This window comes from Humulus lupulus, chromosome 8, assembly GCF_963169125.1.
Source record: "Humulus lupulus chromosome 8, drHumLupu1.1, whole genome shotgun sequence".
NCBI lineage: Eukaryota > Viridiplantae > Streptophyta > Magnoliopsida > Rosales > Cannabaceae > Humulus > Humulus lupulus.
The window spans coordinates 169,704,690-169,728,933 of record NC_084800.1 but is presented as its reverse complement, the minus strand read 5'-3'; positions in this window follow the sequence as shown (position 1 = coordinate 169,728,933).

Below are 24,244 nucleotides of genomic sequence, written 5' to 3'. Positions count from 1 at the left end.
GCCCCATTTCAGCTCCCCCCCAATTCCTACCGTCTGCTGGCGGGACTGAGGTATTTGTTCCAAAAGCATGAGTGGGAGGTCCCCACTCCTGCTGATATCTTGTATTTCTTCTGCCTCAAAGCCAGCCCGGACCAGCGGGGGCGAGGCGACGGGTTCTATTACTTAACCCGCTTCCCTAACACAGCAGCAGTGATCGAGCTGCCGAGCCATCCAAACGACTTCAAAGACCAGTTTTTTATGTCTACTGGGTTCCGAAACTGCGATCATCATTATTTCAACCGCCCTCGTAAGTAATCCTCCATTTAGCTCGCCTTTTAACGGTTATCTTATTTTAGCCCGTCCCTTATTCCAATTCTGATTTCGACCAACCTTGCAGCCATCTACTCGAGGACCGAAAAGTCCGTGACCCTCGGGGGTCAATACGACACACTGGCGAACCTGCCTCCCAGTGAGAAAGACTACCGCGTGCTCGTGACGGACGAGACGATGGTATTCTGCAAGCTGATTTTCCCAAATCAGACTTTGAATTTGAAAAGGCCCCGGGGGCCTCCCCCAGCCCGCGACAACAGGCCGATCGTCGCGGAGGAGGTCGCAGATGACGAAGGCGAGGAAGAAGGTGAGGAAGTTCCTCTGGTGAGGAACAGGAAGCGGAGCTTGGAGGTCGCCCAGGGGATGATCGAGGAGAGGGCCCAATCCGGAGCAGCCGTGGGTCCTTCCGGTCAAGGTAACTTTTACTTATTTAAGAACGTAGATAGGGCCACTGCAGACCCCCGGCTGGTTAGGTTCAACCCTAGGCAGCTCGTCCATCGTCACCCAAGGAATCCGAACCTGGACACGCTTCTGCTCCACTGCGTTGACCAGCTCGTGCTGGACAACCAAGAGAGTCGGCCCAAGGGTACCGTAGTAGTAGATAATACCCTAGCCTTTAGGTCGGCCATTTTTGAGGAGTACGGGACCAATTTACGCACGTGGCCTGCGCTCCAGAGGGGCGTCTACGCTCCGGGGATTAGGCAGTACGTAGAAGAGTCCAGCCCCGATTCAGAACCGGACCTAGAACCTTCGCCAGTTCGGGAGATAATCGTCCTAGGCTCTTCCAGCTCGGGGGGTAGGGCTCCCTTAGTATTTGCTTTCTTATTGCCTTTATTTCTGTATGATTGCTGATAACCGTGTTTTTTGCTCTTTGGCAGAAGAGATGTCTCAGCCCGGGAATAGTCTGCGGGGCGTTGTGTTTGGGGGGAATCCCCCAGCGGGGCCGAGGTTAAAGAGGCTTCGCGAGTCCAAGAGCTCGACCGGGGTCTCCACCAAATCCCCAGCTACGGAGAAGGGGAGAGACCCGTCATCCCAGGTCGCGGGGGCGAACCTCCCTGTCGCCAGGACAGGACTCATGCATCCGCCACCCCAACGATCTCCACTGGCCGCCCAGGACGGGGTAATAGAGGTCGGGAATCTGGCCGCGGTAGCCCCGGACGTGCGTATCCCGGTCGACCCCCGGGCTCTGGAGAAGATGCCCGAAGCATTCCGGGGTACGGTGTACGAGTCGGCCAGCTACGCCGTCAGCCACTATTACAATATCAGGGAGAAGGAGCTCCGGGCCATCGAAACAACGAGCCCGGTCCGAGTTATAGAGTCCGCTATGGACATGACTTTAACGGTAAAGTGCCCCCTTCTTTTAAGGCTTTGACACTCACACGCCGCCTTTCTCCTTCCAGTTTGCTAATTTATCACTCTTTTCTTGCAGGGCATGGCTGCCGCCTATAGAGGCATCGTTAGGACCAAGGCCCAGCTCGAGGGTTTGGAAGCAGATCGCCAGACTGCCCTCCAGGAGTCTCAGGAGGCGAGAGACGCCTTGGCGGCCTCAAAAGCCGAGCTAGAGAAGGTCCGCTCGGAGAACCAAGAGCTTAAACGCTCCCTGGCCGCATCCGAGCTAGAGAAGCTTCGCTCCGAGAACCTAGAGCTTAAAAACTCCCTGGCCGCATCGCGGGCAGACCTTGAGGTGGCGAAGGCCGAAGTCCAGACCTCCCAGACCGCCCTGAAAGACGAGCGGGCCGTGTCGGAGCAGTCCTTACAGGACCTATTCTATCACTGCTGGTCCCACAATCCGGACGCGGACTTCTCCTTCATGCCGCCGGACCTCTGGGCATTCCTGTTGCCGCGGCTTCAAGCCCGCCTGAATAAGGAGGCTCCTCCATCGGAGACTGGAGAGGCCTCTGCCGCGGCGGAGCAGGGTGAGACCGCGACCTCCAAAGGGCCAGCTGATGGGGCTTAGGATGCTTCTTGTTTTCGTATTTTGAACTCTTTTTTATGTGAGGCGTTTCCGCCTCGAGACAATTTGCTCAACCAGTTTTACATATATATTTTCATGTATTTGGTCATAATTTATCTCTTTATTTTTATGAACGTAGTTCGAGTTAACTTTATCCGTATCCCGGGCTCTTTAAATAAGATCCGCGTTCAACAATTTTCTAGTTCACTCCCAAGTTTTCTGACCTGGTTAAGACCAGGAGCTTATTTTGAAAAAACTCAGATCGCGTCAACTTTTATCCGTATCCCGGGATCTTTAAAGAAGAACCTCGGTCAACAAATTTTAGCTAACTTCTAAGTTTTATGACCTGGTTAAGACCAGGAACTTATTTTGAAAAAACTTAGTTCGTGTCAACTTTTATCCGTATCCCGGGCTCTTTAAAGAAGAACCTCGGTCAACAAATTTTAGCTAACTTCTAAGTTTTATGACCTGGTTAAGACCAGGAGCTTATTTTGAAAAAACTTAGTTCGTGTCAACTTTTATCCGTATCCCGGGCTCTTTAAAGAAGAACCTCGGTCAACAAATTTTAGCTAACTTCTAAGTTTTATGACCTGGTTAAGACCAGGAACTTATTTTGAAAAAACTTAGTTCGTGTCAACTTTTATCCGTATCCCGGGCTCTTTAAAGAAGAACCTCGGTCAACAAATTTTAGCTAACTTCTAAGTTTTATGACCTGGTTAAGACCAGGAACTTATTTTGAAAAAACTTAGTTCGTGTCAACTTTTATCCGTATCCCGGGCTCTTTAAAGAAGAACCTCGGTCAACAAATTTTAGCTAACTTCTAAGTTTTATGACCCGGTTAAGACCAGGATAGGACTTAGTTTGTGATAACTCTTATCCATAGATAAAAATTAACACCTAAGTCGTTAAGGAGACCTGGATATATCCGGGTACCATATGCCCCCCAAGTAACTGGGAAAGGGTCTTTCGTTGTTACTTTAAAATTACCCTTGCAAATAACGAGAAACATTTGATTTTTATTTATACATGGGAGGTGACCTTCTAGGTCTTACACATGTTTATTGATAATATTTCTTTAGGTGGATTGCATTCCAAGTCCGCGGGACCGCCCCTCCACCAAGTCGAGCTAATTTATACGTCCCTTCTTTGATGACTTCGATGACCTGGTATGGTCCTTCCCAGCTTGGTCCCAGAACCCCATCTTTGGGATCTTTCCCGGCCAGGAAAACTCTCCTCAAGACCAAATCGCCGACGCTAAAGGCACGTCTTTTGACCTTAGCGTTGAAGTAGCGAGTGATTTTCTGTTGATAATGGGCGAGCTGGAGTTGTGAATCCTCTCGCCTCTCATCCATCAAGTCTAAGGAGTGGCATAGGAGCTCGTGGTTCTTGTCCTGTTCGTAGGACCGGACCCTGTGCGATAGGACCTTTACCTCCACGGGGAGGACCGCTTCACTTCCAAAGGTTAGGGAGAAAGGAGTGTGACCCGTGGGAGTCCGATGTGAGGTCCTATAGGCCCACAGAACTTGGGGGAGCTGTTCTGGCCAGATCCCCTTTGCCTCATCTAGCCTCTTCTTGAGGCTTGCCTTCAGAGTTTTATTGACAGCTTCGACCTGGCCGTTCGCCTGGGGATAGGCCACGGATGAGAAACTTTTCACAATTCCGTTCTTTTCGCAAAATTCGGTGAACAGGTCGCTGTCAAATTGAGTGCCATTGTCGGAAACGATCTTTTTGGGTAGGCCGAAGCGACAAACGATGCTTTTAACCACGAAGTCTAGCACCTTTTTCGATGTTATTGTCGCCAACGGCTCTGCTTCGGCCCACTTTGTGAAGTAGTCAATGGCTACCACGGCGTAACGGACCCCGCCCTTTCCGGTGGGCAGGGCGCCTATTAGATCTATGCCCCAAATGGCGAAGGGCCAGGGAGACGATATCATTTTTAGCTCGGTCGGGGGTGCTCGTGCAACCGCGGCGAACCGCTGACATTTGTCGCACTTTTTTACGTATGAGATCGAGTCTTTGGACAGAGTCGGCCAGTAAAAACCCTGCCGAAGGATCTTCAAGGCCAGGCTTTGCCCCCCAGTGTGATCTCCGCAGAATCCGTCATGAACTTCCTGCAGGATGGCCTTCGCCTCACTTGGAAGAACACACCGGAGGAGAGGTAATGAATGCCCACGTCGGTACAACACCCCCTCGACTAGCGTATATCTCGGAGCTTGATAAAGGACTCGCCGTACGTCGTTGCGCCCTTCGGGTAACTTGCCCTCGACGAGGTACTCAACAATGGGCGTCATCCAGGTCGGCCTGATCTCAATATCCGCTCGATCTCCGTCTATGCTTGGTTTGTCCAAGAACTCAATTGGCACCAACCCCAGGGTTTCTGCCTCCCCCGAGGTGGCGAGCTTGGCGAGAGCATCTGCATTGGCGTTCTGCTCCCGAGGTATCTGCTCGATCGACCCTTGCCCAAACGTAGATAATTCGGATTTTACCTTAGCCAAATAAGAGGCCATCTTGGGACCCCGCGCCTGATACTCGCCTAAGACCTGATTCACCACGAGCTGGGAGTCGCTGAAGCACTGGACAGAGCTTGCCTTTAGCTCGCTAGCTATCCTAAGTCCGGCTAACAAGGCCTCGTACTCTGCCTCGTTGTTGGACGCCTTGAACCCGAATCTCAGCGCCGAATGGAATCTAAGTCCTTCTGGGGATATCAGAATAATTCCGGCCCCGGAGCCGTTCTCGTTAGATGAGCCATCAACGAAGATCCTCCACGATGAGCCTGAGGATGTGAGCTGCTGTGAATCTTCCGATGGGATCTCACGGAATCCCGCGCATTCTGCCACGAAGTCGGCCAAGGCTTGACTTTTTATGGTAGTTCGGGGAGTATAGAAAATCTCGAACTGACTGAGTTCGACCGCCCACTTTAGCAAGAGTCCCGAGGCTTCGGGCTTTTGCAAAACCTGCCTTAGAGGCTGATCGGTCATGACGTGTACAGAGTGGGACTGGAAGTATGGCCTGAGTTTTCGCGAGGCCGTGATTAGGCAGAACGCCAGCTTTTCCATCAACGGGTACCTTGACTCAGCTCCGAGGAGTCTCTTGCTGATGTAATAAACCGGTTTCTGAGACCGGTCCTCTTCTCGCACCAGAACGGCACTAGCTGCGTCCTCAGTCACGGCCATGTAGAGGAAAAGAGGTTCTCCTACCCTGGGCTTTGATAGCACAGGTGGCTCAGCCAGGTGCGTTTTTAGGTCGAGGAATGCGCCTTCGCACTCTACTGTCCATTCGAACTTCTTGTTTCCGCGGAGCAGGTTGTAGAAAGGCAGGCACTTGTCGGTCGATTTGGAAATGAACCGGTTCAGTGCCGCCACCCTTCCTGTGAGTCCTTGGACATCTTTCCGCGACCTGGGGGATGGAAGCTCGAGCAGTGACCTGATCTTGTCGGGATTTGCCTCGATTCCTCGGGTATTGACTATGAAACCCAAGAACTTCCCCGATGCGACACCGAAAGTGCATTTCTGAGGATTGAGCCTCATGCCATATTCTCGCAGTATGTTAAAACATTCTTCCAGGTCGGCAACGTGGTTGGTGGCAGTCTTTGACTTGACAAGCATATCATCGACGTACACTTCCATGTTCTTCCCGATCTGATCCGCGAACATTCTATTTACCAGCCTTTGGTAGGTAGCTCCGGCGTTCTTTAGACCGAACGGCATGACCTTATAGCAATAGACATTAGTCGGGGTCATGAAGCTGGTGTGATCCTGGTCTGCTGGATTCATCGCGATCTGATTGTAGCCCGAGTACGCGTCCATGAAGGACATGAGCTCGTGCCCCGCCGTGGCATCCACCAGTTGATCGATCCTCGGCAACGGAAAGCAATCCTTGGGGCAGGCTTTATTCAGGTCGGAAAAATCAATACAGGTCCGCCACTTGCCATTGGGCTTTGGAACTAACACGGGATTGGCAACCCAAACGGGAAATCTGGCTTCGCGGATAAAGCCACATTTCTTGAGCCGGGCCACTTCTTCTTCAAGGGCCTCGGCTCGGGTTGTCCCTAAACGCCTCTGCTTTTGAGACTTTGCAGGGACGCTTTTGTCTAGGTGGAGCGTGTGCATGATTACGCTCGGACTGATCCCTATCATGTCCTCGTGCGACCATGCGAATACGTCTAGGTTCTTTTTCAGAAACGCGGTCAGATCCGCCTTTCTTCTATCGCAGAGGTTCTTTCCGAGCTTCACCGTCCGTGAAGGGTTTTGTTCATCGATGCCTACCTCCTCGAGATCTTCAATAGCTTGGAGCTCGGACCTGTCCTCGCCTACTCGGGGGTCAATGTCCTCGCTTAAGGCGAGCTTTTCGTCTTCGGAAACCCGAGGTTTTTCAATCTCAGGGGCCGCCTTGGGTCCCTGCGATTCCTCTTCATCCTGAATGGCCATCGCCACCTGCCCGGGTTTAGATTTCCCCTTCATGGAAATGCTGTAGCATTCCCTGGCAGCGAGCTGATCGCCCTTGATAGTGCAGACCCCTGTCGAAGTAGGGAACTTCATGGCGAGGTGCCGGACGAATGTGATGGCTTCGAAAGCAACGAGCGTTGGTCGGCCCAAAATTGCATTGTAGGCAGCGGAGCAGTCAATGACTACGAATTCGAGCAGTTTGGACACTGTTCGGGACTCGTCGCCTAGGGTGATCACCAGCTCGATCGTTCCTATCGCTGCTGACACTTCGCCTGAAAAACCATATAGCATCATCGAGGTTGCCTTTAGCTCGGAGACGGTCAGACCCATTTTTTCTAAGGTTGAACGGAATAGGAGATTCACCGAGCTCCCATTGTCCACTAACACCCTCCTTACTCTCCGGTTGGCGAGCTGGACTGCTACGACCAAGGGATCGTTATGAGGGAATTGGACATGGCCCGCGTCCTCCTCCGTGAAAGTGACTGGTTGTTTCTCTAACCTTTGTTGTTTTGATTGACGCTGTTCCGGGACGAACTCCCCTCCATTGTGGGCCTTCAACTCATTTATGTACCTCTTCTGGGCGCCTCTGCTCGTGCCAGCCATGTGTGGCCCTCCAGAGATGGTGGAAATCTCTCCCTCGACCACGGGGGGAGGGACGTCCTGATCTACTCGAGGTCCAGGTTGACTGGCTGGGATCTCCGGAGCGGGTCGACCTGTGGGGACCCTGTTCCGCGAGTATTGCGCCAACGGACCTGCTCGGATGAGAGTCTCGATTTCATCTTTGAGGTGCCTGCAGTCGTCGGTATTGTGCCCGACGTCGTTATGAAAACGGCAGAATTTGGAAGCGTCTCTCTTTCCCTTAGGGTGCTTTATTGGCTCCGGTCTTTTCCAGGGGACTCGCGTAGCGTTGGCCAGGAAAATATTCTCTCTGGTTTGGGTGAGCTCGGTATACGCTGTGAACACGGGCTTGAATTTATCCACGGACTTATTCTTCTTTTGACCGTGCTGGACGTTTTCACCATTTCCTTTTCTTTTGCCGCCACCGGGCTGGTTGCTCTGCGTGACGTCGGGAGTCGCTACTACGATCTCTGTTCCCGCCCCAGCGGGCTTCTCGAGGACCTGGCTGGTTCCCGCGGCTGAAGCTTCAGCTTCCTCCAAGTTTATCCATTCTTGGGCTCTGTTAAGGAATTCACTAACTGAGCTGACCCCCCTCCTTTGAATATCCTTCCATAGATCTCCGCCTACTAGGATCCCGGTCCTCATAGCCATGAGTTTGGAGCTGTCGTCGGCATCTCTGGCTCGAGCAGCGACATTTGCAAATCTGCTCAAGTAGGCTTTTAGCGTTTCTCCAGGTTGCTGTCTCACGTTAGCTAGGGAGTCGGCCTGGACCCTGGCGGCCTGAGAGGCGCGGAATGCCCTCTTGAAGTCAGCCGAAAAGGTCTTCCAGGAGCTGATTGACTGCCTTTTACTTTGTTTGAACCACTGCCTGGCAGGTCCAGTTAGGGTGGAAGGAAAGATCAAGCAACGAAGCTCTGGCCCGATGTTATGAGCCATCATTAGGGTGTTGAACATCCCTAAGTGGTCAGATGGGTCTCCATCCCCGTTGAACTTTGACAAGTGAGGCATACGAAAGCCAGAAAGGTATGCCGTTGCTGCTATGTTGGGGGCGAAGAGCTCCATCTCATCCCCTGAATCATATTCGTCTTTTTCTTTCTCTGACAGGAGCTTCTTCATCAGCTCCTCCATTTGAGTTAAGCGCTCTAAGGTTTTGTCCTGAGATCCTGGGTTATTCCGGGGCTGTTCAACAGCTCCGGACCCGTTGTACATATTAGGCGGGTTATTGCCCCTCCTATCTGGAGATAGGTCATTTGGGGCATTCCCGCCATTACGTACTTCGGATCGGACCCCAACTGAGCGGGCCTGGCTACCATCCCTAACTCGATCCTCTCTGTGAGAGTTGAGGCGATCTCGAAGGTCGCCTCCATGGGAATTATGGTGACTTTGTGCTGAACTTAGTCGCTGTCGCAGGTCCCCACCCGAAAGATCACTCCGTGCACTACCGGTCCAGTGACTCCTGCTGGACAGGCTCGATGTGCGTCTTTGGCGGCTCCGACCTGCTCCTCCTCCCGGCGCCCTGCTGCGGCGGGAAGGCCCGGCCGATGGCGGGTCTCTCCTACTATTCCCGTAGGTCGGGATGTCTCGGACGGTTTGAGGAGACGGATATCTGACGGGAGAGGGAGGATGTCTGACCGGAGAGGCGATCCTAGTGCCGTCTGGACGGACTAAATTTGGTGGGGGCCTCTCGGCCCTGCCAGCTTGATGGTTTCGCGCTGGGCGATCTGGACGAGGAACTGGACGTTCTTCGGGGACGGGCTGACGTCTCCGGATCTCCTCGGCCCTCCTTTGGGAATTTCCCCTATCTCTTCTGGGTGTCCTCGTGGAAGGCTGAGAGCTAGGGGTTGATGTCCTAACCGAACGGCTGTACTGTTGCGGTTCGGTCTGAGGTATTTCCCTGAAGTTCGCCTCTTGATGGCGTGATGAAGGGGTGGAGTTGGCTGCAGGGAGTCTACCCGAACGGCTATACCTGGATCGATTACTCCGGCGAGACTTAGGAGCCTCGCCTTGCCTCTCTCCAACGTTACCGTTGGTTGTGAGAGGGGGTAGTCGACTCAGAATATCCTGGATTTGCTGACCAGCTGCTGCTAGCTGGCTCCTCAGTTGAGCATTCTCCATCTCCACCGCAGTATAATAACTTGGATTCGGATTAGGCGGCCGGGGCGTCGAACTACCAGTATCGTCTTGGCCGGCCGGCTGCTTTCCTGGCCTTTGCTGGACTTCAGGAACTTGCTCCTCGGGGAGGGCAACATGGCGGGCCTCCTGCCCATCATGCTGTTCTGTCTCGTTGCCATGTTTGGATCGAGTGGTCACCATAGTTGTATGTTTGTGGTAGTACTAATTGGATTCGCTCTCAATGAAAGCACCAAACTGTTGACGCGGTTCTTCGGCAACAGGTAATTAAGAGAAGAAGAGAAAGAGATTAGTACTTAAAAGTAGAACCGCCGCAGATATGAAATCTTTGTGAGAAGAACTAGGTGACCCTAAACACGTTTTTTAAGTGGTTCGAAGGTTAAAATCCTTCTACTCCACTAGTCAATATTATTGATCTTTTCTGGGTAATTGGTTTACGAAATATATAGTTCTTACAAGACTATTTTTTCCAACCCCTATCAATTCCCAGGGTCTCCATATTTATAGGAGAAGGCACCTGGAAATTGGTAGGGAGGTCATCCCGTGACCTTACCATTTGTCATATCAAGTCTGTGATATTCATGATTACTTCCTAAACCTGACACACAAGTGTGGTCTAATCAGTATGGAAGGAGATAATGGGCCGCACGGCCCAACCCATCCGTGGGTGTCTGAATACGCACGTTCCTGCGGCGTGTCCGAGAAGTCAGGGGGATATCGGACACGTGATGGCAGGATTATGCACGTTTATCTTGCGTGTTGACCTCCCATAGGGTCAGAGCTTCCTGAGAAGCTCGCTACCGGAGCAATCCATAACACGAGCTGATCCTTCAGTGGTCGTCGGATGTTGTTCCTAGCTCCTGGAACAACAAGAAGGAGCAGGAAACTCCATCCCCTCGAGCTAGAAAGGGCCCGTCCTGAAGATAAAGCCTCTGGCCTGTGGGAGCCTCGGGCTAAATCATGTTTAGTCCGAGGATCGTCCTGCTAAACAGCCCGTGGGAAATCCAGGGCGTACAACATCATATTGTAGTTAAAAAAAAATAAAAACAAAAACAAAAAAGGTGATGCAAATTTAAAAGTTTTATTTGTGTGTGGAGGGTGGGGAAGATCATGAGTAATGAGGTTTTTTTTTTTATACATATTATTGTTTTTCAAAATTTAGTTAAAATTTTTAAATATATGTTATTTTTAATCTACCGACTTATATATTAAGAGAAAAGATGCATACATAAATTTCATTTTTTTATGTGGAATACCAATAAATGTCATTGATTACAGAAATATTTTGAAGTTTATAGTTTCTCAAATTCTAAGCTATAGTACTCTCAACAATTAATAATTAATGAATTACTTCAGCGATCTTTATAGCATATATATTCTAGTTTGATATTTTCATTTATATATATATATATATATATACATATATGTAGATGCCAAAGGTAAAAGAACTCTTTTATCACAAACAAGAGCAGTTTGATATACATTGGGAAGAGGCTGGGTCCAGCATCATCATCTGAAATAAATCTAATCTACCTGGCACACCGTCACACTCTACTTTTGCTTTTATTTTTTTTTCCAATTGTCATCCCAACCCACTTTTCCTTTTTACCAATTTCTTTTCCCATCTCTATTTGGTGGTCCCCTTTAGCTCCTTTTCTTAAAATATCATTTTCATATGGGTAAAGACATACTTACCACTTTAATGATTGCTACATACAAAATCTTTGACTGGTCTATCTCTCTCTCATCTATACATACATATATTATATAGTATACACAACCTAAGAGATAGATTAGATTTATGCAAATATATAAACAAAAAATATATATATTATTTCAGTTACATATCCCCTATATATATAGCATGTGATATAATACATATATGTTAATATAATATAACAGGAACTTATAAAAAAAATTTCTTCTTAATAAAGAATTAATCATAGTAACTAAGGGAAAAATCGTAGGAACTTATTCTTAAGAGAGTATATACATGTGTTTTACATATAAATTAGTTATGGACTGAATTATCTTTACATAATCTTTATTGACAGTTGAGCTTTATAGTCTTTTACACCTCGAGATTATTCATGGGTATAGTTGAGTTGTAAGACACCAATGGCATTGAGATATATATATATATTTATAGGTTTAAGTTGCTTTGCCGAAAGACCTTTCCAATATGGGAGTCTAGCTTTATGGACCCGACTACCGGCCTGTTCAGCTCACAATTTTCCAATATCAACAACTAATTGTGTCGCCAATCTTTTTTTTTTTTAATGTACTGATCCACCAAAGGAATAAAATGTATAGTAAGTTAGGGGAGCGTTCTCAGTTGCATATAATAAAGAGTAAAGATAACTGAAGATTCCAAACTCATCCATTTTACCAATCGATCGCATATGCAAGCAGCTAGCTCTTGTAAGTGATTAAAGTAACTCAAAATTTATATTTATAGATATAAAAATATAGTTGGATTCAAGCTCTTACCCCACAAGTTCCCACATTTATGTGATTCTCTCATGTTGATCATCATGATCACTCACATATAAATGTGTCTTTGCCACGTTCCTAGCTCTATATCACATGGGTTTTATTCATTTTTTATTAATGAGACGAGGAGAGAGAAATAAAGAAAAAGATACATATATATATATTGAGAGAGAGAGAGAGAGAGAGAGAGGTGTGAGCTAAACGGAGCCCTAAAGCCATGCAACCTTTCACACGATGTTAAGGAAAAATAGAATAAAGGAAAGCAGTATGTGTGGGGATCAAATAGCTAGGGTGATCGATCTATGGGCTTGTGGAATACTGTACACTAGAGTATACAAGGATTATGAGGATGACCTAGCTAGCTATACAGAGTAGTTCTGTACTGTGTAAATACATGACATGAAAGCATTAGATTCTCACATTGTCGGCTGTGTTCTATTTATATATATTATAATATCGTTTCTAGTACATATTAGTTTGTGCACACAAAAGACAAAAAAATCATGTTCTCTGCAGATTCTTGCTTTTGTTTCCTTATTTGATTTGTCACTTTCATGTGGGGGTTCTGGCCGTAGCGCCTGATATGCATAAATATATATATATATATATATCCTTGGGACACATCTGTCATTTCCATGTACCAAGTGCCACCAAAGTGTTCTCTACAAAAAAAGTTTCACCAAATTGGTAGAGATGTCAGGAATGATCAATAAACAATTATTATTATTATTATTATTATTATTAATGAAGTTTTGAAAGCTAGGCAGAGAGAGCGAGGGAGGGGACCAATGCCAAAGGCACCAACTAATTTGCCAAAGCTTAAGAGACCAGATCGTATGTATGGATGAGATTGTCATTGTCAATTTTTCAATTCATTTACAAGATACTTATCATAATTCATTGTTAAAATCTTTACTTATCTAGTTATACAACTTCAATACATAAGAATTTCAAAAATGATATTCACAATGAAAATTATATATATATATACTAGATACAAACAATGTACAATATACACGTTTGCTTAGTTTTATTTATAGAATTTATTAATAATTTTTATTAAATTTATATTAATAATATATATTTCAAATAAATATCATATTTTAATTAAATAATTTATTTATTTTTATTTAAGTTTATATTTGTTCTAGTTTTTGAATTTGGGAGTGACAACAAGAGATTATATATTTTATGTTTAATGTAATATTAAATATTATATGTTGATTTTAAATTTAAGTTTCTTGCTAGATTTTTAAAAAAAATATAAGCAATTTGTTGCTAATTCATAGTAAATTATATTATATGTTCAATATGATATTATTCTAATAAGTGAGTTTAAGTTTAATTAAATTTTATTTAAGTTATAAAACATATGATTTTATTATTTTTAAATAATTATCATTGTAAAATATCTCAAAAATATCATATTTTAATTTATTTAATTATTTATTATTTATAAATAATTATCATTGTAAAATATCTCAAAAATATCTTATTTTAAAATTTTTAATTATTTATTTTATCTAAATTTAAGTGTTTACAAACTACAGTTAAAAATAAGAATATTCTGTTAAATATAATAATATTCCGTTAAAGTTAACATTAAAAAATAAAATATCGTTAAAACCAAGAATTTTCGTTATCTACACACTTATTATCTCTTCTATATAATAAGTGTGTAAATAACGGAAATTCTTGGTTTTAACGGTTTTTTATTTTTTTAATATTAACTTTAACGGAATATTCTCATATTTAACAGAATATTCTTATATTTAACGGTAGTTTGTAAATACTTAAACTTAAGTAAAATAAAATAAATAATTAGAAAAATTAAAATAAGATATTTTTGAGATATTTTGCAATGATAACTATTTAAAAATAATAAAATCATACGTTTTATAACTTAAATAAAATTTAATTAAACTTAAACTCACCTAATAGAATAATATCATATTAAAGATATAATATAATATACTGTTAATTAGCAATAAATTACTTTTTAAAAAAACTAGCAAAAAATTTAAATTTAAAATCCACCTATAATATTTAATATTATATTAAACATATAATATATAATCTCTTGTTGTCACTCCTAAATTCAAAAACTAGAACAAATATAAACTTAAACAAAAATAAATAAATTATTTAATTAAAATAAGATATTTATTTAAAATTTATATGACATTAATATAAATTTAATAAAAATAATTAATAAATTCTATAAATAAAACTAAGTAAACTTGCATTGCATTGCAAATTAATTGGATCTAGTATAGAAGATATATATGTGAAAGTCTCATATTTAGTTGTCAATTTAAAAAAAAATTAATTTCTTTGTCCGTTTTCAAAAATACATTTTTTTTTTAAATATTATTTTCTTATTGTTGATTCGTTTTTATGCAACTAATATTAAATAAAATAGAATTTTTTGTGCATAAACTTGGAGATGATATTTAAGTGTAATAAATGCAGTAACTGCGTCTATTTAGTTAATTTCATTGCTTAAGCTCTTAAGACCACCAAGATCACAAGTGCTTGAGACAAATAAGTTTCTTGAGGTTGTTGAAAATTAGATACAAAGAGTATGATGGGACAACACATTACACATTCCCTGATATAGCTAAATCCCTAAAGGTATGGGAATTTCTCTTACATTGCACCAAATAATTCACCTAATATATATCTGTTGTACATGCTATTTGCCTGGCGACTTGAACTGTTGTAACTATTAACTTTGTGAAGTTTAGTGACCTTGACATCGAACAATGCATAACCTCGCTAATTACTGATCTGCTACTACGCATATGCGATCTTGTCATAGATGATCTCGTCGTTGGCAATCCCATTTCATATATAGTGACGTCTACTTATGAATGATCTAATGAACATTTTTTTGCCACGTCGACTACCAAGTCATTATGTCAGAACTGAGTATAATATTTTCCACCAAGCCAGTCTTCATGCAAGCATAAGGCTAACTTGCACTGGCGACCGTGGTTGATCCATAGCCGCCAATCATTCATTCTCGCAAGATCTCTAGTTGCCTGGCTTTTAAGCTTGTCTCGAATTTCTAAGCGTCGTGTTGGTTGGGACCGTGATAGTAGTTTGGGGACCTTTCAACTTCGTCTGTCAATCAGCGGAAGGCCCATTAGGCTATCAGAGTATAAAAGGCTACTTGTGGATAGGGGTGTACACGGTTTGGTTTGGTGCGATTTAGAAGAATTTTGAAACCAAACCGCTCATGCGGTTTTTTCAAAATGAAAAACCAAACCAAACCATTAAAATTAAAAAACCAAACCAAACCATAAATAAACGGTTTGGTGCGGTTTGGTTTGGTTTTAACCATATAACTAAATTATTAAAATTTTAAAATTTTTTTATTATAAAATAATTAACTAAATAATTGTATTTAAATAATAATAATTTTAGCTTTACTTTTAAGACCATAAAAATCTACAAGAAGCTTATTTTCTTTGTTGTTGTAAGTGTAAGTATTTTGAATCATTTTATAGAAGTGGGAAAAAGAAATGTTTACTTTCTAAACAATGTGGGACTTTACATTTCTCTTTTTTTAGTTTTGGAAACTTGTGCATGTATTAAATACTACTAAAAACATATCCTAAACAATTAAATTGTGTTGGCTTGGATGGTTTGATTGATTTTATATTAACTTAAGTGTAGGGGTTCAAATCTTTGAACCATCATTTCTAAAAACCATTTTTTTTAGAAAAAATCACGGTCCGGTCCGGTTTAATTGGTTTTAAAAAATTAGAAACCGTGACCAAACCATTAAAGTTAAGCGGTTCGGTTAAAACCGAACCATCAAAAACGGTTTCACCGGTTATGGTTTTTGGCGGTTTGGTGCGGTGCGGTTTGGTTCCAAACCACGGTTTGCGGTTTATATGAACACCCCTACTTGTGGAAGGCAAACTCATTTATTCTTAACTTTTCCCATGCTTCAGATAGAAACATAACCCAAATATCTTAATCCTTCGAATCGTTAGACTACAATCATTCTTCTTCGAATTCTCTAGTGATAAATTGACTCGTTCTAAATGTAACGCCCTGGTTACCCCAGAACAGTTACGGTGAACCGGAAATTTGACCCGCTACCCGAGTCTTTTGGTTAAAAACGTGCTCTAAGTGTTATTAACAAGCTAAGGTGGAAAACCAATAAAAAGGAAATGATATATTTTATTAAATACATAAAACTGTTCATGGCCATAAAATATTTTACAAGTTATTTACAACTTAAAAAGGTCATTACTGTTTCAAAATTACAAACCCGCTGACTAAGCGGCAAAAATAGGATAAACCCCTAGTTCCTCTGAGAACTCCTTGGCCGTGGTGGTCAAGCGGCCGCATATGTACACATCACCACCTAAGCTCTCCACTCAAGGCTGGGTGAGCTTTTCTTTCCCTTTACCTGCACCACATAGCACCCATGAGCCAAGGCCCAGCAAGAAAACACAATATAGCATGATATAATATTAACAATGATCATAATAATCATTCAGGACTATCAGTCCAAAACAGGTAAGTGACAGTCGCAAAAGTCACTAAGTTGGGTATAACTCCCTTTAGCCTTGTGACGATAGGGTCACCGGGGCTTAACAGATAAGTGAATCTTTCACTAGCTTAAACAGGATAGGTGCATGATGACTGGTCACCAAAATAACCTTCCTCATGACTCTAGAGTCATAACTATGAAACTCTGTTCCCTAGCCATGTGACAAGCAGTCACCTAGTCCTTTGGCCCTGGCTTTGAGTAACTAGTCTTAGACTAGCCAAGCGCTTATAAGTTTCATCGACCTTAGGGTCGGTCCAGCATTAATGCCTTAGAGCCATTCAATGCTGATATCGATTAGATCTAATTTTCATTCGGCCCTACGTTCAGGACGCTTATGCCGTTTCTGACTCTTAGGTCAGTGTCCCTGACTAGTCAATGCCATATACAAGTAAACAACATTCGCTAGCATTTAATATGCAACCCATGTCCACATTTATCAATCAACATGCCTCAATAACAATCATGCATGTCACATACACAGGGTGCAGTTTTCTTACCTCAGGTTCGAGCGAGAAATATAATAAGAACGACTCCTGAGAACGATCAACCTTTTGGTTCCTTAGAGATTACCTAATCACAACCACTTATAACCTCCATTAATGAAAATCAACATGGAAAGGGTCTTCACCTAAGCACCACCCTCGGGACCTCGAAACATGCCCACACAGTGAGTAGATTCGATCCCGGGCCATAAGGATTGAAACCCCAAGCCAAAAACCCTTAAAAAAACTCAAAACGGGACTTTGAAGGAATAGAGTAGCGCTACAGCGCTGCTCCCTAGCGCCCCAGCGCTTATCAGAACCCCCAAAACTCCCAAATGCCTCCTGTGTAGCGCTGTAGCGCCCTAGGGTGGGCGCTGTAGCGTTACCTCCAGACCAAATACCCCTTGAAACCTCCTTCTTCAACTCCTTCGATTCTAACTTGATTCCAATGCTTCCAAATCCCATTTTTTGTGCCAAATGAACCCAAAAACCATACTAACATACCCCAAACATCACAACCATAAGAACCCTAACCAAAACTCCCAACAAAACCAAGAATTCAACCTAGAAATCACAATAGAAAACTAGAACCAAAACAGGGAAAACCAGAGAATTCAATGGCTAGAAACTTACCCAAAACTCAGCTTATGATGCTCTTCAATGGAGGAACACTCTCCCAAACTCCCAAGGCTTACTTCCAAGCTTAAATCCTCAAGAATGGTTCAAAAATCACAAAGGAAACTAAAGAAAAGATAGGTACGAGAGAAGCTTCAAGTATACTCTATTTTTCTACCTCTTTCACAGCCCAAAAATGGTTTATATCTATCCTAGAGGTGAAAAGACCAAAATACCCCTAGGTCAATTAAAGGTTTCCAAAGGCTCCCAAGGGCAAAATTGGTATTCCCCACCTATCTCGTTAATCATAATTAACGCTTTCCAATTCTAGCTATTCTCAATAATCTCAAACACCAATAATTCACATCCCGTTACCCTTTAATTCCCGGTAACACTCTAACCATTAAAATCTTCCCGAGACTCATCCCGAGCCCCGAACTTAAACCTGTTATGACTAGACCGATAATCAATAATCCAAGATCGTCTCATGCCGAATAGCTCAAACAAACCCACTTTATAATGTGGTCTCAACAATTTATCATCGACATGCATACAAATATACAATTATGCCCTCAACGGGCCAAATTACTAAAATATCATAATAATCAAATGTGGACCCACATGCATGCATATAACATCATATTATAATATAATAAACATGCATATTATCATTTAATGACATAATTAAACAGGTATGGCCCTCTTGACCTACCAATCCCACCATTAAACCACATTGGAGAATTCGGGGCATTACAGTAAAACACTCTTTTCTACTATCTTTTGCAAACAACTACTAATCGATACTTATTTAGAAAAATATCACAATTGTTCAAAAGGTTCAGCGGGGGCTTATTAAAACATGCATTATGAGCCCATTTTTAAAAAATAAAAATATAAAGTCTTTCATACAATTTTAAAATAAAATAGTAAAGTCCCACTAAAAATATAATTAAACATAAATAAGTCATAAAACGTTCATTGGCATTTCAAGATCGTTTTTCGTCCATCCTCACCCCACGATATACATACTTACACCACGGAACGCCCCACATCACTATGTGTGACAATCAAAAAATCTAACGCCTACCTGAAAGAGGGAAAAGTAACTGTGTGAGCTAAAAGCCAAGTAAGGAAGTACAAACAAGGAAGGAAAACATAACATAAAAGCATAAACGACATATCTCATAAATTATTTTCATATTTTTCTTATAGAAATCATTATCAATAAATAAGTCATGTGAAGACATAACCATGATAGCTCGAGTCTTAACAACAAACATAAGATTGTTTGCAGCATAAGCATCAATGTACAACATAAGATCATAATCATAAACATAAGGTTATATGCAACATAAGTATAAATATACAACATAATAACATAATCATAAACATAAGGATATATATAAGCATAAACATACAACATAAGATCATGACACCCCTATTGTCCATGTGACACGTGACTCTCCTTTGGTCACTTAAAGGCACCCTACTACAACAAAAATCACTCGTCGCCCATAATAACCATAAAAGTCGCCCATGATGTGTTGCCCCTAATAAAATGTGCCTAATGGTGTACATTAGGGACGACTAATGAGTCGCCCCTAATATTCCAATATTAGAGGCGATTGCGTTGCCCCTAAAAGTTGTCACCCCAAATTTTTTCACATGTGGCATAACTTTTGGTCGATGTGTCGCCCCTAATACCTTTTTATTTATAAAAATAATAAAATTATTTTAATAATTAAAAAATAATTAATTAAAATATAAATCATTGAAAACAGATATACTAAAAATAAAAATATTATATTAAATATTTAAATTAGTTAATTAAGATAACAAATATCCATATTGTTAATATAGTGTAACAATAATATAAACGTAGTCTCCTAAATTAGTTGCCTCATCCTTCATATTGTCTTCTTATTGCGGTTGTGGTGGCTGCTGTGGTGGTTGCGGCAGCAGCATCGGCCAGGGATATTGGGGAGGTAATGTGGACGATCCTGCTCCATACATATAGGGATACGGCGACTGCGAAGATGGTGAAATCGGTCACAAATAAGGTGATGGTGTTGCCCCGTACATGTATAGAGGTGTCATAGGTTGAGACGGCGCTGCCCCGTACATGGAAGGATAGGCTGGAGCTAGAGGTTGAGGTTGAGAAGACGAAGCTCCATAAATATTGTCTCTATCAGGCATAGACGACATTTGAATGTTTGATGGACAAAATGAAGGTGGAAGAAATTGACTTGGTGCAAAATCAGGATGTGTGGCGTCAAAGTCTTTCCATGCAGACCCATCAACCATATGACACATCACCCCATCTTCTTTTGATCTCCCAATATGATGTCATAACATGTCATTAGCTGTATGTCTGGAACTATACATTCGCTTTCATCTGGGAGTCAATTGAAAGTAACGTATCACCTTATGTGGAACCTTTTTCCTTTTCTTTTCATTGACCCATCGGCTACTCCCACACACAGGACATGATTCTTTGCTTGCATGCTCATTATAAAATAAGCAACAATTAATCATAGTTACATAGATTGATTGATTGATATCCCTACCCTAACTTACTCAGCTTCTTTTTGGCCTCATAGTGTGTTGGAGGAATTTTATTATCTTTAAAAAATGCAAACTTTAGTAACTTGAACAATTCATCAAAAGAGTTGTTTTGCCACTTCCCCCTAACTTTCAAATGCATCAACTTCGCCAAATTTTTTAAGGATGATATCCAATCACAACCCAGATACAACCCAGCCTCAATCTCATCAAACAACTTGTCATAATACTATCTCATTCGACTGCCAAACACACCATCTACTTCGTTTGCGTTTGTCGGTAAGATGAAATCGTCAACGACGTCAACCATCGTCAACGACGGCAGCTGCACTTGTTAATATTAAATTAAATTTGTTAATATTAAATTAAATTACCAAATTTGTTAATATTAAATTAAATTACTAAATTTATTAATATTAAATTGAATTATAATTTTTTAATTTATTTAAAAATTATTAAATTTGTTAATATTAAATTAAATTATTTATCTAAATTTTTAATTTATTTTCTTAATTCTAATTATTCAAAGTTTTATTTATTATTTAATTATTTATTTAGTCCTGTTACACCCAGATTTCGAGCTATGTTAAATATGACCTCGAAATTTGGATTCGCAAGCAAGTGGACTCATAAGGTTGGAAATATGCTCCAGGATTAAATATCGAGCCTGCAGGACATAGACGACCTTGAATATGGTGACCTCGGAGTGTTCATGATCTCGAAAAGGTGGCTCCGGAGACGCTTTCATCTTCAGGGATGACCCCGGATCAGAGGTCCCGAGCTCGACGCACATACGATCTCGAAAGCCACGTGACCTCGGGAGATATCTCTAGCTCGAAAGATGGCAGGAAACCTGGGAAGCTAAAGCTTTGGAGATACCTGATAACCACCTTGAATATCTATAAGTGATGTAAATACGAGATGTAATCCTCATTTATTACTGTAAATCCCCTAGAATCGTGGGATATTATTTGGACAGTTATACGTCCCCTGGTCTTCAGGGGACGTTTCCTTTTATATCTGATTATAGGAATTAAAAGCCATTTATTTCATATACACAAAAAGAGTAACTACCCAAAATATGTGGGATAGTATTCTACAGCCTTCTCTATAAATAGAGAGGTTAAGCACCATTGTAATGGACCGAAATTCTGATCCTTGAGAGAAAACTCTGAAGAATTCATTCCTGAAGAATTTTCAGAGATAATCTTGAGTTTAATAACAGAGACTCGTGGACTAGGCAGATTTAACTGCTGAACCACGTAAAAATCGTGTGTTTGTATTGTCTTATTTCAATTGGCCATTATCAGTTATTGTTTATATGCTCTTCTTTCACTGTTTGACGAAAAACGGCGTCAACAAGTCCCCTAACTCTACCAAAATTTCGGCAGCATAATGTCTATATTCTAAGCTATCCCACAAATTTAATAGTCTGCAAATGACATTCAGAAATTCACAAAACATTGACAATATATTATACATTTTTCTACACATATATTTCGTCATAAAATTTTATCACTAAAGAGAAAATCAACAAAAATTAAATATTTTCTCAACACATTTTATGATGTCTTGCAAAGTCTTATGATTTTATTGAATTCATATTATAATTATTATTTAATTATTTTATTCTAAACTCCAACCTACCATATTCCGACCTAGCGGATCCCTTGGAGATAATAAGCAGACAGCTATTACTCCCCAGTTTTTTTAAGATGTTTGAAGAAATATTTAAAAAAAATGAGGAATCCACTAGATGTATGTCTTTGACTTTTTGTTATTATAAATAATAACAATTATCACTGTGTGATAATAACCATCCAATCATATATATGATGTTTTACAAGGTCTTATTTTATAATGTTTAAGGTTAAATGTTCTTTAATAATTACAACTGTATTTATTAAGAATGTTATTATAGTAATGATTATTATTAATTTTTATTTTAATTATTATATAATTAAATATAATTAAAATTAATTATAGGTAATTATTTCCATTCTTAGTTTTCAAATTTGTCAAGATTTTTCATAATTATTTATTATTTCTTAAGTTTATTAATACTTTGTTATATTACTAAGATTATTGTAAAAAAAAAATTAATTATCAAACTTACTTTTTCATCTTACAAATGAATATTAAATTAACAAATATTATTTTTTTAAATTTTAATATATGAATGATTTACTTTTAGCTTATTAAATTTTTCAATCTTAAATTAAATTATTTATCTTATTTTTTTAACTTATTTTAAAATTATTTATCTAATTTTGTAATTTATTTTTAAATTATTAAATTTTATTAATATTAAATTATAATTTTTTAATTTATTTTTAAATTATCAATTTTTTTAATATTAAATTAAATTATAAAAATTAAATTTATTTTAAAATTATTAAAATTTTTAATATTAAATTCCTTTTGTTAATATTAAATTAAATTATAAATTTTTTTAATATTAAATTCCATTTGTTAATATTAAATTAAATTATTTATCTAATATTTTAATTTATTCTTTAATTTATTTTGTTAATTCAAATTATTCAAAGTTTTATTTGTTATTTAATAATTTATTTAGTCCCCTAACTCTACCAAAATTTCTGCAGCATAACGTCTATAGTCTAAGTTATCCCACAAATTTAAAAGCCTGTAAATGATATTTAGAAAATTTTCTGAACATTGACAATATATTATAAATTTTATACACATTCAAGGGAGGCGGAGGCACAGCAGTCGTTGGCGTGGTGGTGGAGGCGTGACGGTCGTTGGCGTGGCGTGGTGGTGGAGGCGTAGGCGGAGGAGAAGAAGCAAAATAAATTGAGAAAGAGGGATAGAGAGAATGTGACAATATTTATAATTTCTTATAAAATAATTAATTTGACAAAAATAAATAAATAATACCACTAAAATGTGATATAATTTAATTCATAACAATTCACATTAATTTATAATTATCTAATATTTGGTAAAAGAACTAATAATACTCACATTTTCAATAAACCCATTTCTAGACACTCTTTAAAAATAATATTTCTCAATCTATAAACACTAAAAATCTGCATTTATTTTATTAAAGAAGACACATTATTAAAGTATGAAATTAACCTTTTACTTATATTAGTTTTAAAATATGAATTTTAAAATATAAATTGTTCTCTTTTTAATTTATTTTACAGGTTACCATAAAATATCAACTACGAAATCAGAAAGCATTATTTTAGTTTAAATTACTCAAAGTCATTTTCTTACCATTAATTAACATACTTCTATACCCTTTATATGCATTTTAATATAACCCTTAGAATGCAACCAAATAATTAGGTCATTTTAATAACATAAACTCAAAAAATGCTTTAGGCGAGACACGCACCAACAAGCATAATAAAATACAAACTAAATTAAAACATTTCTATTATGCTTCCTAATTCAACCATACATCTTCATCTATTCTTAAGAAACAAAGCATAATCAACACCAAAACCAATATGTTTCTATTTTATATCAATAAAAATTCTAACATGCTTCCTTTTTACAATAATATCACAACAACTTTTCATGCTTATAAGTAAATAAATAAATAAAATAAAAAAATAAAAACAAAAAGAACGCTAAGCCTAAAATATGCCATGACCGAAACTTATACACCATAACCATGAAATCTCAATTTTTGTTTCTCACATAAATCACCATCACAACCCCGGCATGCTTTTATAATGATACATAAACAATATAAACATCATACTTCTCATTCTCCAATTTACACCATATTCTCTAATCAAGAAACATGTTTAGCATAATTCAAGGAAATAAAATGAACCATACAACCTAGGTTAGGCCGAAACATACATCAACCTATATTTTTGTTTTCCATATTTTAATTAAAAACCTAACATGCTTCTAATCAAGGTATCATAACAACTCATGTATTCATCATAGCAATAGTGCAAAAATATACACTAGAACATATACCCATCAAGATTAAAATGATTCAAAACTTAAACTTAAAGATTCAAAACCGAAACAAGAACATACATACCTAGGAAATTTGAAACCTATCCTTCTGCTC